Source organism: Xenopus laevis, chromosome 8L (genome assembly GCF_017654675.1).
Source record: "Xenopus laevis strain J_2021 chromosome 8L, Xenopus_laevis_v10.1, whole genome shotgun sequence".
NCBI classification, from domain to species: domain Eukaryota; kingdom Metazoa; phylum Chordata; class Amphibia; order Anura; family Pipidae; genus Xenopus; species Xenopus laevis.
In genome coordinates, this window is record NC_054385.1 from 43,986,112 (window position 1) to 43,999,762 (window position 13,651).

Sequence of the window (13,651 nt, forward strand, 5' to 3'; positions counted from 1 at the left end):
TGCCCCATTGACTTATAATGGGGAATTTATCGAATAATTAGTTTGTCGCAGACCCATGAATGAGGTGTCAAACCGTTCAGCTTATTCGGGAATGGGGTGTTGTGACTTTTCTGTCCTATTTTGGGGACCCAAAAAGTGAGCGGAGCCGCAAACAACCAATCAGATTTTCCCTATTGACTTCAATGAGAAAATGTAAACAGCTGTAATTCTCACAGTAATAAAGCCAGAGCTCCCAAACTTGGCACCGTGGGTCACTGGGTGACTGCGGCCAAAATTTACAAAAAGTGGGCGGAGTCTACAACAGCCAATCAAATTTCAGCCATTCAATTAAATAGGAAAATTTTAAACTGCTGCCGCTCTTAGACGGTTAATGGCAGCCTCCTCAAAGTTGGCACAGTTGGTCACTGGGGGACTGGGATTAAAATTAAGAAAAGTGGGTGGAGCCAAAACCAACCAATCAGATTTCTTTGATTGGTTTAATGGGAAAAATTAAGAAGGCTGCCATTCTCTCAGTATTGATGTCAGGGACCTTGAATATCACAAATGTGGTCGCTGGGGGTTTCCACTTCAAGTTTAGAAAAAGTGGGCGGGGCCACCAACAACCAATCAAATTTCATTCATTGATTTTCAATAGAAAAAAATAGAAATGCTGCCATTTTTACACATTAAATGACAGCATTCCCAAACTTTGGTATGTTAGTCACTGAGTGACTGTGGTTCACAATTAGGAAAAAAAGGGGCGGGGCAACAACAGCCAATCAGATTTCAGCCTTTGACCTTAATGAAAAATGATAAACTGCTGCTATTATCACGGTTTAAATGCTAGGTGTACCAAACTTGGCTCAATTACTCACTGGGTGACTGTGGTCAAAATTTAGGAAAAGTGGGTGGAGCCATAAACAGCCAATCCGTTTTCACCTATTGACTTCAATGTAAAATTTTGATTACCGCCGTTCTCACAGTTTTAAAACCGGAGGCCCCAAACTTGGCACTGACCATGACTAGGTAACTGGGGTTAAAATTCAGAAAAATGGGCGGAGCTTAAGACAGCCAATCAAATTTTACCTAACGCTATTCAATGGGAATATTTAAATTCCTGTCATTCTTACACTGTTAATGTAAGAGTGCTCAAACTTGGTCCATTTGGTGACTGGGTTGCAAATTTTTAAAAGTGGGCGGAGCCAAAAATAGCCAGTTTGTTTGGATTGATTTCAATGGTAAAATTTGGTTGGCTTTAAATTTCACCGGTTTAATCCGGATTCTACCGACTTTGTGTACTCTCTAGGCACCAGGGGCGACTGGGCAAGACACCCAACATATATGGGGGGCCTGAGTTTTGCCACGGCAAGCACCACTCACATTTTCTTCAGGAAATGTACCTCTCTAGTTCCTATTGCTGGTGTACTGAGTCATGTTCTTGCATGTGAGGAGCATATTAGCTTGTGATCTGATCTTACTGGACAAACTGCAAGTAAATGGCTCATTAAGATTTTATAAAGTGCAGAAGCTGGAAACAAGGAAATGCATTTAGCAGCAACAGCAGTAATATTTACAGCTAATTTAGCTGGATCATTTACAGTACAGTATTAAGAAACCTAAATTAAAGCCTTGACAAAAGTACAAAATTTTTGCCTAGAAAGAGACAATTAATGTATCAAAACTTTTAAGTATGTTACTGAGCTGCTTCTGGGAAGCTTTAAGTAGAAAATAAAACCTGAAAATTAATTCTTACAAAAAGCTGTCCAAAACAATTAAGCTATTGAAAAAGTAATTGTTTATGGTGATCTCCCCCTTTAAGGTAAAAAAAAAATTAAAACATGCCATTACAGAATCAACTTCTTGCTGGTGACATAAGATTATATCATTTTGTAACCCATCTTGTGTCTCTTGTGTTATTTTCTCTCATTATGGATCTGATTTACTAAAAAAAATTATCTAATTTTTTTAATGAAAGTCGACTTAACTCCCTTCCAAAAAGTGAACTAATTTATCAATAATTTTCTTGAAAAAAATCAGAGAAACAAACGTCAAAATAAAATCGTCAATTAAATAGAATTTTCCGGATTATTGGACAAAAACCCAGATTTTGGATTATCCAGCTCAGATTACGATGTCAAAAAACAACTTCAGGGACATCTGTCATTGACTTCTACACAACCTCGACAGGTTTGAGATGGCATATTTTAGGATACAGATTTTTGGCAGTTTTGGAGTATAATAAATCTCTAAAAATTAGAGGGTTTTTTTCCACAAAAAATGTGAGTTTACCTCTTAAAATTGTCAATGTCAAAAAATGTAGGTTTAATAAATGGGCCCCTATCAGTTCGCTTGTTTATAGGCACATTGCTGACACACCAAAGGAATCAGGCTCACGCATTCTCTCTCATCGGGAAAGCTGGAAATTTCAGTGCAATTGCGTCTGTTGAAATGAGAACTGCAACAACTCTGGAATTCTGCGAAAAATGTTGCATTATGGGTAAAAAAAATGGCCATTGCATTCAGAGATGCACTTTGTAAACTGCATCTGTCGTAAGTAATGATCCTTTGTAAAAATGATTTCACAAAATGTTTCAATTCTCTTTAAACATCACAAATCTGTTTGCTCCATTTATAGTTCCGAACTGCATTGATCAATAAAATCTTATCAGGTGCCAAGCTTAAGTCTTTTATTTATGCAGCCATTTTTGTACAGAACTAATGCACAACCTGCTGTGTTTAGGTCATCAAAGAACATGGCCGTGCATGCTAATTAACATGGCAATTCCAAGGAAATAACAAATGAAAAGGACAGAACACAAACCATGTGTCCCTCTGCTTAGATGGAGTTGCTGAAATAACTCACCAGTGGCTGAGATGTAACAGATGGGTTAGTTAGCATATGAGATATTAATTACATTATAAATTTGGGCTCCAAACCAGCCCATTGTAAGTGCAGACAATGTTCTTTATTGTCAATGGCTGATGGATATTTCTTTGGCACTAGCACTGTGAGAGACAGCTGGATTTGCCATATTCTATTTGTAGATTACTTTTATGTCATTTTTGTAGTGTTTGAATTGTGTATTTTAGTTAGTAAGTATGGTGTGTGTGTAAATAGGGGATGCTGTATTAGCACACTGCCATTACCCCAGGTGCTGCTGCTTCCATCACCTACATACTAGCTTTTAGTTTTGCTGCAGTCCTTAAAATCTGAATTGAACTGTGACCCTAATCTGTTAACCAGCTTCATTCAGTAGTGGTATGAGTAGAGTGCATAGATACAATATATATATATTTAGCTATAGGATCTAATATGGAGAAATCAGCTTTCCACAATTCACCAATATCATTGCATCCTTATTACAGGCCATGTTGTAGGGCTAGTACTGAGTCAGTAGTCTGATGCCTTCAGCTTTAGAAAACTCTGTGCTGCATTATCAGTAGAGCAGAACTGCAGTTTCAGTCCAGTTTTGTGTATGTTGTGACTCGGCTCTGCGTACATCATGATGCAAATTTGACCCAGAGGGCGCTATTTCAAGCATTATTCAGGAATAAGACTTTGCTCAGACATCATCTTGGCTCATTTCTACCACTCTTTCTACTGAACCGTGTTCTACAGTGTTGTTAACCCCGGAACTCGCTTTTGGACTCTCCCTGTCGCTACTTCACATAAAATTACTGCTCTACTGGTTTTGACCTTGCCTTTGACTTCGCAGGATGGCCACCTATCCTGACCATTGGCCTGTCTCACCTCCCAATTCTTCTCTGCAGTGATTTGTGGTTCTTCAGCTGCTATCTGCTGTTTTTCCCAGGCTCTCATACCTTCCCTCACCAGTAACTCCTCTGTTCAGTACTGTTTGGGGAACTGTAAGAGCTAATTCAGCTAATTGGTTCCAGACTCCTGTAAGACTTACATTGTCATCTGATTTTTCAGAATGTGTGAAATTGTAACTAGCAAGTTGCTTCAGTTGCCTCAACTAACGTACAACAAGTGAATCAGATACTAATGCAGTTATCAAAACTGTGATCCAGAAGTGTCAATATTCATACACAAACACAGGTGAAGAAACATGGGCAGCATATTATATTAGGGGTGCACTGAATCCACTATTTTGGATTCGGCCGAACCCCCGAATACTTTACGAAAGATTCGGCCGAATACCGAATCCGGTATTTTATTGATCAATGCAGTTCGGAACTATAAGTGGAGCAAACAAATTTTTGATGTTTAAAGAGAATTGAAACATACGGAATCCGAATCTTAATTTGCATATGCAAATTAGGGATGCACCGAATCCACTATTTTGGATTCGGCCGAACCCCCGAATCCTTCATGAAAGGTTCTGCCGAATACCGAACTGAATCGGAATCCTAATTTGCATATGCAAATTAGGGGTGGGAAGGGGAAAACATTTTTTGCTTACTTCTTTTGTGACAAAAAGTCACTCGATTTCCCTCCCTGCCCCTAATTTGCATTTGCAAATTAGGATTCAGATTCGGTTCGGCCTGGCAGAAGGAATCGGCCGAATCCGAATCCTGCTGAAAAAGGCCGAATCATAGTAACATAGTAAGTAAGGTTGAAAAAAGACACATGTCCATCGAGTTCAACCTTTTTTTTTCTTCTTTTTATTAACTACCTATCTGCCAGTTGATCCAGAGGAAGGCAAAAAACCTATCTGAAGCCTCTCCAATTTGCCTCAGAGGGGGAAAAATTCCTTCCTGACTCCAAAATGGCAATCGGACTAGTCCCTGGATCAACTTGTACTATGAACTATCTCCCATACCCCTGTATTCCCTCACTTGCTAAAAAGCCATCCAACCCCTTCTTAAAGCTATCTAATGTATCAGCCTGTACCACTGATTCAGGGAGAGAATTCCACCTCTTCACAGCTCTCACTGTAAAAAACCCCTTCCGAATATTTAGGGGAACCTCTTTTCTTCTAATCGGAATGGGTGACCTCGTGTAGGAAAGACCCACTGGTAAATAAAGCATTAGAGAGATTATTATATGATCCCATTATATTCCAGCGTGAACATCCCCAATTTAGCCAGTCTTTCCTCATAGCTAAGATTTTCCATACCTTTTACCAGCTTAGTTGCCCTTCTCTGTACCCTCTCTAATACAATAATGTCCTGTTTGAGTGATGAAGACCAAAACTGTACGGCATATTCTAGATGGGGCCTTACAAGTGCTCTATACAGTGGAAGAATGACCCCCTCCTCCCTTGACTCTATGCCCCTTTTAATACAGCTCAAGACCTTATTTGCCCTTGATGCTGCTGACTGGCATTGCTTGCTACAGCCAAGTTTATCATCTACAAGGACTCCAAGGTCCTTTTCCATAATGGGTTTGCCTAGTGCAGTCCCATTAAGGGTATAAGTGGCTTGGATATTTTTACATCCCAGGTGCATGACTTTACATTTATCAACATTGAATCTCATTTGCCACTTAGCTGCCCAGATTGCCAGTTTGTCAAGATCATGTTGCAAGGATGACACATCCTGGATGGAATTAATTGGGCTGGATAATTTTGTGTCATCTGCAAACACTGATACATTACTTACACCACCCTCCCCTAAGTCATTAATGAACAAGTTAAATAAAAGTGGACCCAATACTGAGCCCTGGGGGACCCCACTAAGAACCTTACTCCAAGTAGAGAATGTCCCATTAACAACCACCCTCTGTACCCGATCCTGTAGCCAGTTTTCTATCCACGTGCAAACGACTTCATTAAGCCCAACAGACCTTAGTTTAGAAAGCAGTCGTTTCCCGAACCGAATCCTGGATTTAGTGCATCCCTAATTGAAATTAGGGGTAGGAAGGGGAAAACATTTTTTACTTCCTTGTTTTGTGACAAAAAGTCATGAGAATATGCAAATTCGAATTCGGTTTGGACGGGCAGAAGAATCCGAATCCTGCTGAAAATCCAAATCCTGCTGAAAAAAAGCCGAATCCTGGCCAAATCCCGAACTGCATCCTGGATTTGATGCATTCCTTCATTATATACAATTTAACAAAACTAATTTTGTGGCACAATGCAAGCTAGGGATGATGCAGCTTAGCATGCACCCACAAATATGCTCAAATTCTGAGGGAAAGAATGTTGCAACGTGGGGGAAAAAAATTGCTAATTTGCCTAATTCAGATTTTTGCATTCATAAAGAAGTGCTAAGATTTCTATTTTTTCTTTCCCTAGCATGTTTCATTTGAGACTGAGTAGCTCATCCTACCAACTTTAGTCATTCAGTTGAGTCCTTGCTACTTACAATGAAGATTTCTTGTGATATTCAGTAGTATAGAGAGTATATAGAGAGTGCTATCAGGACTATCAGTGTGTGTTCGATTAATATATTCATATCATTGTATACATTAAAATGAATTCATATAGCTTGATGGTTGCATGCTTTGGGCAGTTTAGTGTAAAGCGTTACATTTTTTATAGTGTTGCACTATACTTGTGAACTTCCTCATTTTTTTATAGAAGGTATTTTTGAAAGCTACTGTTTGGTGGTTTGCAGGATTGCCATGTAAGGAAGCAGAGGAAGCAACCTTCCAATGTTGATTTCTTCATTCAGTCCTTAATGCTACTTTGAGAGTTGTAAACAGAACAATATAAAGTATATGAAGCTAAATGCACAAATTAAACAACTGACATGCTCTAGGCTATTCTCCCTATGATGTATGCAAATAAAGTATAAAGAATCTGATACCCCATTTGCGTGATGAGTGCGCCTATACAGCATATACTTGCCTTTGTAAAGGATTTAGAAGGAAAATAAGGTTAATGAAGGATTACCACACCTCTGGAAAAATATGAGCTGCCTTTGTTTATATTTAAAGAGAGTAAAGTTATACAGCATATACTAAAAATGTCTTTATATGTATATGTAAGTTTAGCCTCACATATAAGCACTTTGCTGCCATTCTAACAAAATCCATCTATAAACAGAATCCCAGCCTTGGAAACAAAATATTTCATCCTTCCTAAGCCCACTTTTTCTTTCTTTGTTTTTTTTTTGCTCCTGTGACTAGGGTTGCCATCTCTTCTGGGAAAAAAACACCAACCTCCCTAAAGTGTTATCTTTGTGCCCCATTAATATCAATTGGCCTTAAAGGGATACTGTCATGGGGAAAAACATTTTTTTCAAAATGCATCAGTTAATAGTGCGGCTCCACTATTCCGTTAAAACACTTTCATTTTTTGGTGTTACTGTTACTATAAAGGAAGGATATAGCAGAACATATCCAAAAATAGAAAACAGTGCAAGAAAAAAGAACAAGGGACAAGAGAAAGGGGTGGAGTTTCTGAAGCAAAAACACCCGTTTTGCCACTGCAGGGCAAAAATACGTTATATTTTCTTTCCTTTAAAACACTGACAGTGTTTTTTTGACAGAACATGTCAAAAAATAGAAAATGGGACAACATTGGACAAGAGAAAGGGGTGGAGTTAAGAAAGAGCAGAAGACAATGAAAATGGGAAGAAAATGTGAATAAAACAAAGGTAAAGGCATCTTACAATAGACAGAGTTATCAGAAAATCCAGTTTTGATGGTCTGCTTAGCTTCCTGGTGAAGTTTGCTATATACAACTAAGGGTAGGACTCCACAAGCATTTTTGTCGCGATCCGATGCGCTGCGACAAAAATAAGGCAAGAGATAGAATTGCATGGTGTCGCAGCGTTGATCGGTCGCGATCCAACTGTCGGATACAGACGCAGTGCATGCGTTCTGTCGCAGCGCATCGGATTGCGACAAAATCACTCGTGGAGTCCTACCCTAACACCTAGGACCCAATCAATGTTTCTATCCATTTTTCTAATTTTGCTAGATAACTCACATCTATCTACTGAAGGCTATTGAAACTAAATAATTAAAATAGTATTAATATTGCGATACTGAACTTGCCCAAAATACTTTTATACCATTGTAACAACCTATGTAGTGACCTTGCTTTTGAGGGGACTTAAACTGTATTCAAACATATAACTCTGGATAGAGGACAGGTGAGAAATTGTTGGGCTTAATGGAGTGAGTTCAAAAGTTTCCTCAGTGATCCTACTCTAGGTACTGTTCCACAAATAATATCAATATGTGATTTATTTTTTAATATACCACAACAATCTTCAACACAGTAGAGGTGAGCAAAACCCAGAATGACTTGTGCAAGTGAGATTTTAGATTTAATGAGATAAAAAGGTAAAAAAAAATTAGTAAGCACCTCAGCAGGTATCCGGACGTCTGGATATCTCTATCTCATAAAGTGACATAATTACCTTGTGGTTTTCATAAACAGAAATAAGTAAAATTGATTTTTCCTTTTCATACCAGTGGTCAGGTGTGGTTATTATCGTTGTTTTTGAAATTCTGCCCTCACATTCACAGTCCTCTTTCTCTCCATTACAACTCAGAGTTATATTAGTTTCAGGCAGTTTGTGCTCCTACCTTGTTTTACTAGTTCACTTCTTCTGCATGGGGGTGGCTACTGAGGTAAATCATCTTTCAACCATTAATGTAAATTGCATTTGTAGGTGGAATGTCAACCAATCCAAAAGTCATATCTGGCCCACTTACTTTTCTAACAACTGCTACTTTTCCCAGTATTTTCCTTCATATTCTTTCTTCCAACCCACCTAACGTTTCCCATAGTCAGTGTCCAGATCCCGTCCCGTCTCATTCCTGTAGAGTGGGCTGCTTGGATTTGTTCAGTGACCCTCCATTTCAAAGCTGGATGAGTCAAAAAAAGAAGGCAAATAATTCAGAAACTATAAAAGGTAAATAATGAAGACCAGTTGAAAAGCTGCGTAGAATTAGCCATTTTATACATACTAAAAGTTAACGTAACGGTAAACCACTCCTTTAATCAAACATCCCTGTTTCCCACTGCCACTTGGTGGAACATCCTGTAGCCTCTCACCTGTTCCGTGTCTTTTACTCTCATTGTTAACCCCACCTTATAAATGAGAAATCTCTATGCTTTTATTTAGCAGCAACCTCAGCCATTCCCTGTCTGCCGTGCTCCATAGATAGCTGTGGGATAAAGTATTGTTCAATAGACTGGCAATCTTCGCAGTCGAAAAGTACTTGAACAGGTAAATGTTTAACAGTCAGGATAAATGTTTTAGGGTTTCTTCTGTAAAGAAAAAGTCCCAGTGTAAAAACCTAAAAAGGTTATTGTCTCACCATTAATATATGGGGTTGCTCATGCCCCAGACCTACAGCTCGAGGTGGAGGTATCCAACCAAAAGAGAAAACGGCAGGCACTCACAGATCCCATAAATGCGTTTGTAAAAAAACGGAGAACTTTATTTAGGCTACAGAGTAGATAAACACATAGCCTTATGCGTTTTGTGTCAATAGGCACATTAGGCTGTACAAAAAAACACACAGGTATGCCATATATATATATGGGTTCAGGGTATATATCTGGTATACCGGTGTGTTTTTTTTGTGCCTATTGGCACGAAACATGTAAGGCTATGTGTTTATCTACTCTGTGGCCTTAATAAAGTTCTCCGTTTTTTTACAAACCCGTTTGTGGGATCTGTGAGTGCCTGCCATTTTTTCTACTGTAATAAGTGTTTTTAAATATATATAATCTCCTGTTATTGCATTTATGATTAGTTTAGGAAATTGTTCGGTATATTTTGTATACGGCATGGTGACTGGTGCTGGGAAATAAATGATAATGATTTTCATTTACATAGAGTGACCTGTTCAGATGCAAGTTTTCAGTCTTGGTTGTCCTTGGGAGCTGCGCCAATACAGAGTAATATTTGTGTGTTCAGTCTATTCAAACTTCATTATTTCCACTTTAGTCATCGCAGCCGTTGTAACTTTAAAAGTGCTGATTTTGCTGACAACCTACGAGCTGCTGGATTTTCTACAACACTCAGGAGGCTTATAAAATAATGCATCTTTTTGTTTTCAAAAGACAAGGCAGGGATAGCTGTTCCCACAAGGATACTGGCAAAGAAGCTTTTAACATTTGAAAGTGATAACCTTTACCTCTTACACTGAGTGTATGTGTAATGCGCAGTGTGTCAGCCCTGAGGATGTAATTCATCACAGCAATATCACATGAATATCCAAACCGGAATTTACACTGCCTGATCTGCAGCAGTATGCCATGTAAAGAATGCCCAAACACTGCTAGAGTTAAGAAGTTAGCAATGAAACCTGGATCCCTTAGATGAGAAAGGGCACAAAGCCATGATTTGTGGATACAATGCAGGCAGGCAGAGTCTCGTGGGTTATCTCCAGGTAGAGTAACATTCTGCTTAAATAATGCAAATTAGCAGTTCTCAGTTATATTCCTCAAAGACTGCTAGTCAGCCAGAATTTTAGCTTTTTTTTCTGCTTAAATACAAAGGAATTAATTTGTGTTTAAAGCATTGTAACCTTACAGTATCTGTGGTGACTCTTGTGGGCTACTGTACTGCTGACCAGACTTGAGCCTACTCATACTGGCAAAAGTTTTTTTCCAAGGAAAATGAAAGGATAAGCAAACTTTTAAAATAAATAGATGTAAAACTGATGAGAGTTCCATTCTAAGCACTTTTCCTATTTACATTCATAATTTTTGTTTTTAATTCCAAGATATTAAGGTATACTGTTAAAGGAACCGTAACACCAAAAAATGAAAGCATTTTAAAGTAATTAACATATAATATACTGTTAGCATGCACTGGTAAAATATGTGTGTTTGCTTCAGAAAGACTACTATTGCTTATATAATCAAGCTGAAAAAAAGGAGAAAAGACACAGGTTACAAAGCACATAACAGGTATTTTATCCATTATCTACTATGTTACCCAGGAGTGCCCATACTTTGCTAATAAATACTTTTATTGTCCCATTAGTATCTACATCCATAAAAGCATTGTTAGCATTCTGTTCCATGGAAAATATTACTTAAATATTGATTTATGAGAAAATAATATTATTTAAATATTAATTTATGAGAAAACAACAGCTATTTCTTATGTAAATTTTACATCAATATCTAAATGAAAAACATTAAACAGAAGGGTGATTTAGACAAGCTGTTTGTTGACACTTTCTTGAGATCTACTTATCACCAGCTACATGTCTACTGGTAGCAGAGACGGGCCAAGCCGGGCAGGCGCCCTAGGTAGCCTGCCCGGCTGCTGCGCCGGCTGGTTGAGTGCTTCTGCGCATGCGCGAAAAGACGCTTCTGTGCATAAGCGAAAAGACGCTTCTGCGCATGCGCGAAAAGACGCTTCTGCGCATAAGCGAAAAGACACTTCTGCACATGCGCGAATTGACGCATGCATACGCGCACAGATGGGAACAAGTGGGCAGTCGGCAGAGAAGGGTCCGGACTAGGGGTAGGATTAAGTACATGCCTGGCGCCCCTCCACCTTTGCACCCTAGGCACGTGCCTACTCTGCCTACCCCTAGTTCCGGCCCTGACTGGTAGATCCCGATCTACATTTTGGACACCCCTGATGTAGCCTGTGCCTTTTCTCCTTTTTTCAGCTCTGAATGGCTGCCCCCAAAAGCAGCTTGTTTATATAAGCTATTGAAGAGTTTCTGAAGCAAACACGCCAGTTTTACCAGTGCAGTGCAATAGTACATTATATTTTAATTACATTGATATACTTTCACTTTTTGGTGTTACTGTTCCTTTAATATAAATAAAATTTTGTTACAACAGAGCCACTTTCTGGTAAGTTTCCGAGCATTCTGACCACCATTTAATCGAGGAAGTAGTCAGGAGAAAGAAAGAGGGATGGTCTGATGTTCTTCAGGTTAGGAAAGACATGTGAAAAGTTATCTGAGGTTTCTAATGTTTTTCCTAACTGGCAGGGTATCAAGTCAAACAGGAGCCACACATACATTGCATCTAAAAGGGGTTCTGCCTGTTTATTGTAGTCACAGAGTGTCAAAGCAGAATAATGCTTTGGGTGGATAAACCTCCCGTCATCTCGTGGCACCTTTTGGATGCAACAAATGTACAGGCTTGCCTCGAGCTATGCATCACATGCACCATGACATGTTGTTTTTAAAAGTCCTCTGCGCCTGAAGCTATGGAGAAAGGTAATGTACTAAAAGCCTGGAGCTACCGTCATATGAAGTGAATCCAGCAATTGTTAGCCCCTGCATTGTTCACCTGTTGACACCTTAGACAGACTGAAGAAGTGGTACCAGCACTGTGTCACTGTACGATGTACAGTATGTAACCAGATAATAGCTCCCTGACACAACATAACTGCTCCCTGGTAGATAAAAGAATAGCACTCAATAGTAAAAATCCAGGTCCCACTGTGACTCCTTCAGTTATTACATTGAGTAGGAGAAACAACAGCCTGCCAGAAAGCTGGCTCTTTCTGAAAGCACATGACCAGGCAAAATGACCTGAGATGGCCTCCTACACACCAATATTACAACTAAAAAAATACACTTGTTGGTTCAGGAATTACATTTTACATGGTGAATTATTTTCAGTATATAGTGTAATTTAGAAGTAAAAATGATACCATAAAAATCATGACTGAATCCCTTTAAAAGCAAACATCTTATTGCCATGGGTCGTTGCTCCTGGGCATTCCTGGGTAGTCCATTTTATTACATTTGGGAGTAAAAGTGGTCCTGATCAGTTACTTGCTTGGTCCTGATCTGTTTTCTTGTCTCCTGCTCTATGCTGCCTTTGCCTTCCCTACAAAAAGATTCTGGCCCTCCGAACCACAACATTTGGACAGCACTAGTTTAGAACACTTCTGGCTGCTAGGGTCACTGATAAATACAGATGTTTTTAAAGACATATAGTATATAAACTGCAATAAATTAAGACCAGCTGCAGCCTTTGCCATTTAGGCAGCAAAGCAACACATTCATGACAAAAAAAAAGAACAAAATTGCTTGAGTAAAACAGTACCTTGGGTACAGACTTGTGAGATAGGTCTCATTTACACAAGCTATTTATGAGGCTCAGTTTGGCTTATGAGGAAAGGAACGAAAGCTTCCCTTCAATTATCTCTTTATGAAAATTGGCTAGTGCTGGGTTGAACAGCTTATTATGCAGCACAAGACAAGAATATTTCCATATGGATGTTTCTCTCTAGATTACATGTATACCTAGGGAAAAATACCCCCATTGCCAACTAGATGTCAGTATCGCCTCACAAAATAACACAGTACTTCGCAAATAATGTGCAAACATTTGTTTAAATATTCAGCCATATGTAAATTGATTTGGAAACAGCAAGGCCATATTTTGAATCTATTACTTGTCATTAGCTTGCTCACCTTTACCCCAACAAAGCTTCATGTTCGGCTGGGAAACGCACAGTATAAAAAGACTATATGCAGTACAATAGTCAAAATAACAAGATTTTATTCCACACAGAGAACTTACAGCTATAATAATTGCTTTACATGGATATATACTGTATTGTAAGTATTATGTTCAATAGCTCTTGGCTAACTTGTGAAAATAGCTTGTTCCTACAGATAGATAGATGATAGATAGATAGATAGATAGATAGATAGATAGATAGATAGATAGATAGATAGATAGATAGATAGATGTTAGATAGATAAATAGATAGATATAGATAGATAGATAGATAGATAGATAGATAGATAGATAGATAGATAGAATTAAGCCTGGGAGTTGGTACTGTAATAAAAAGGCAGTGATTGGAT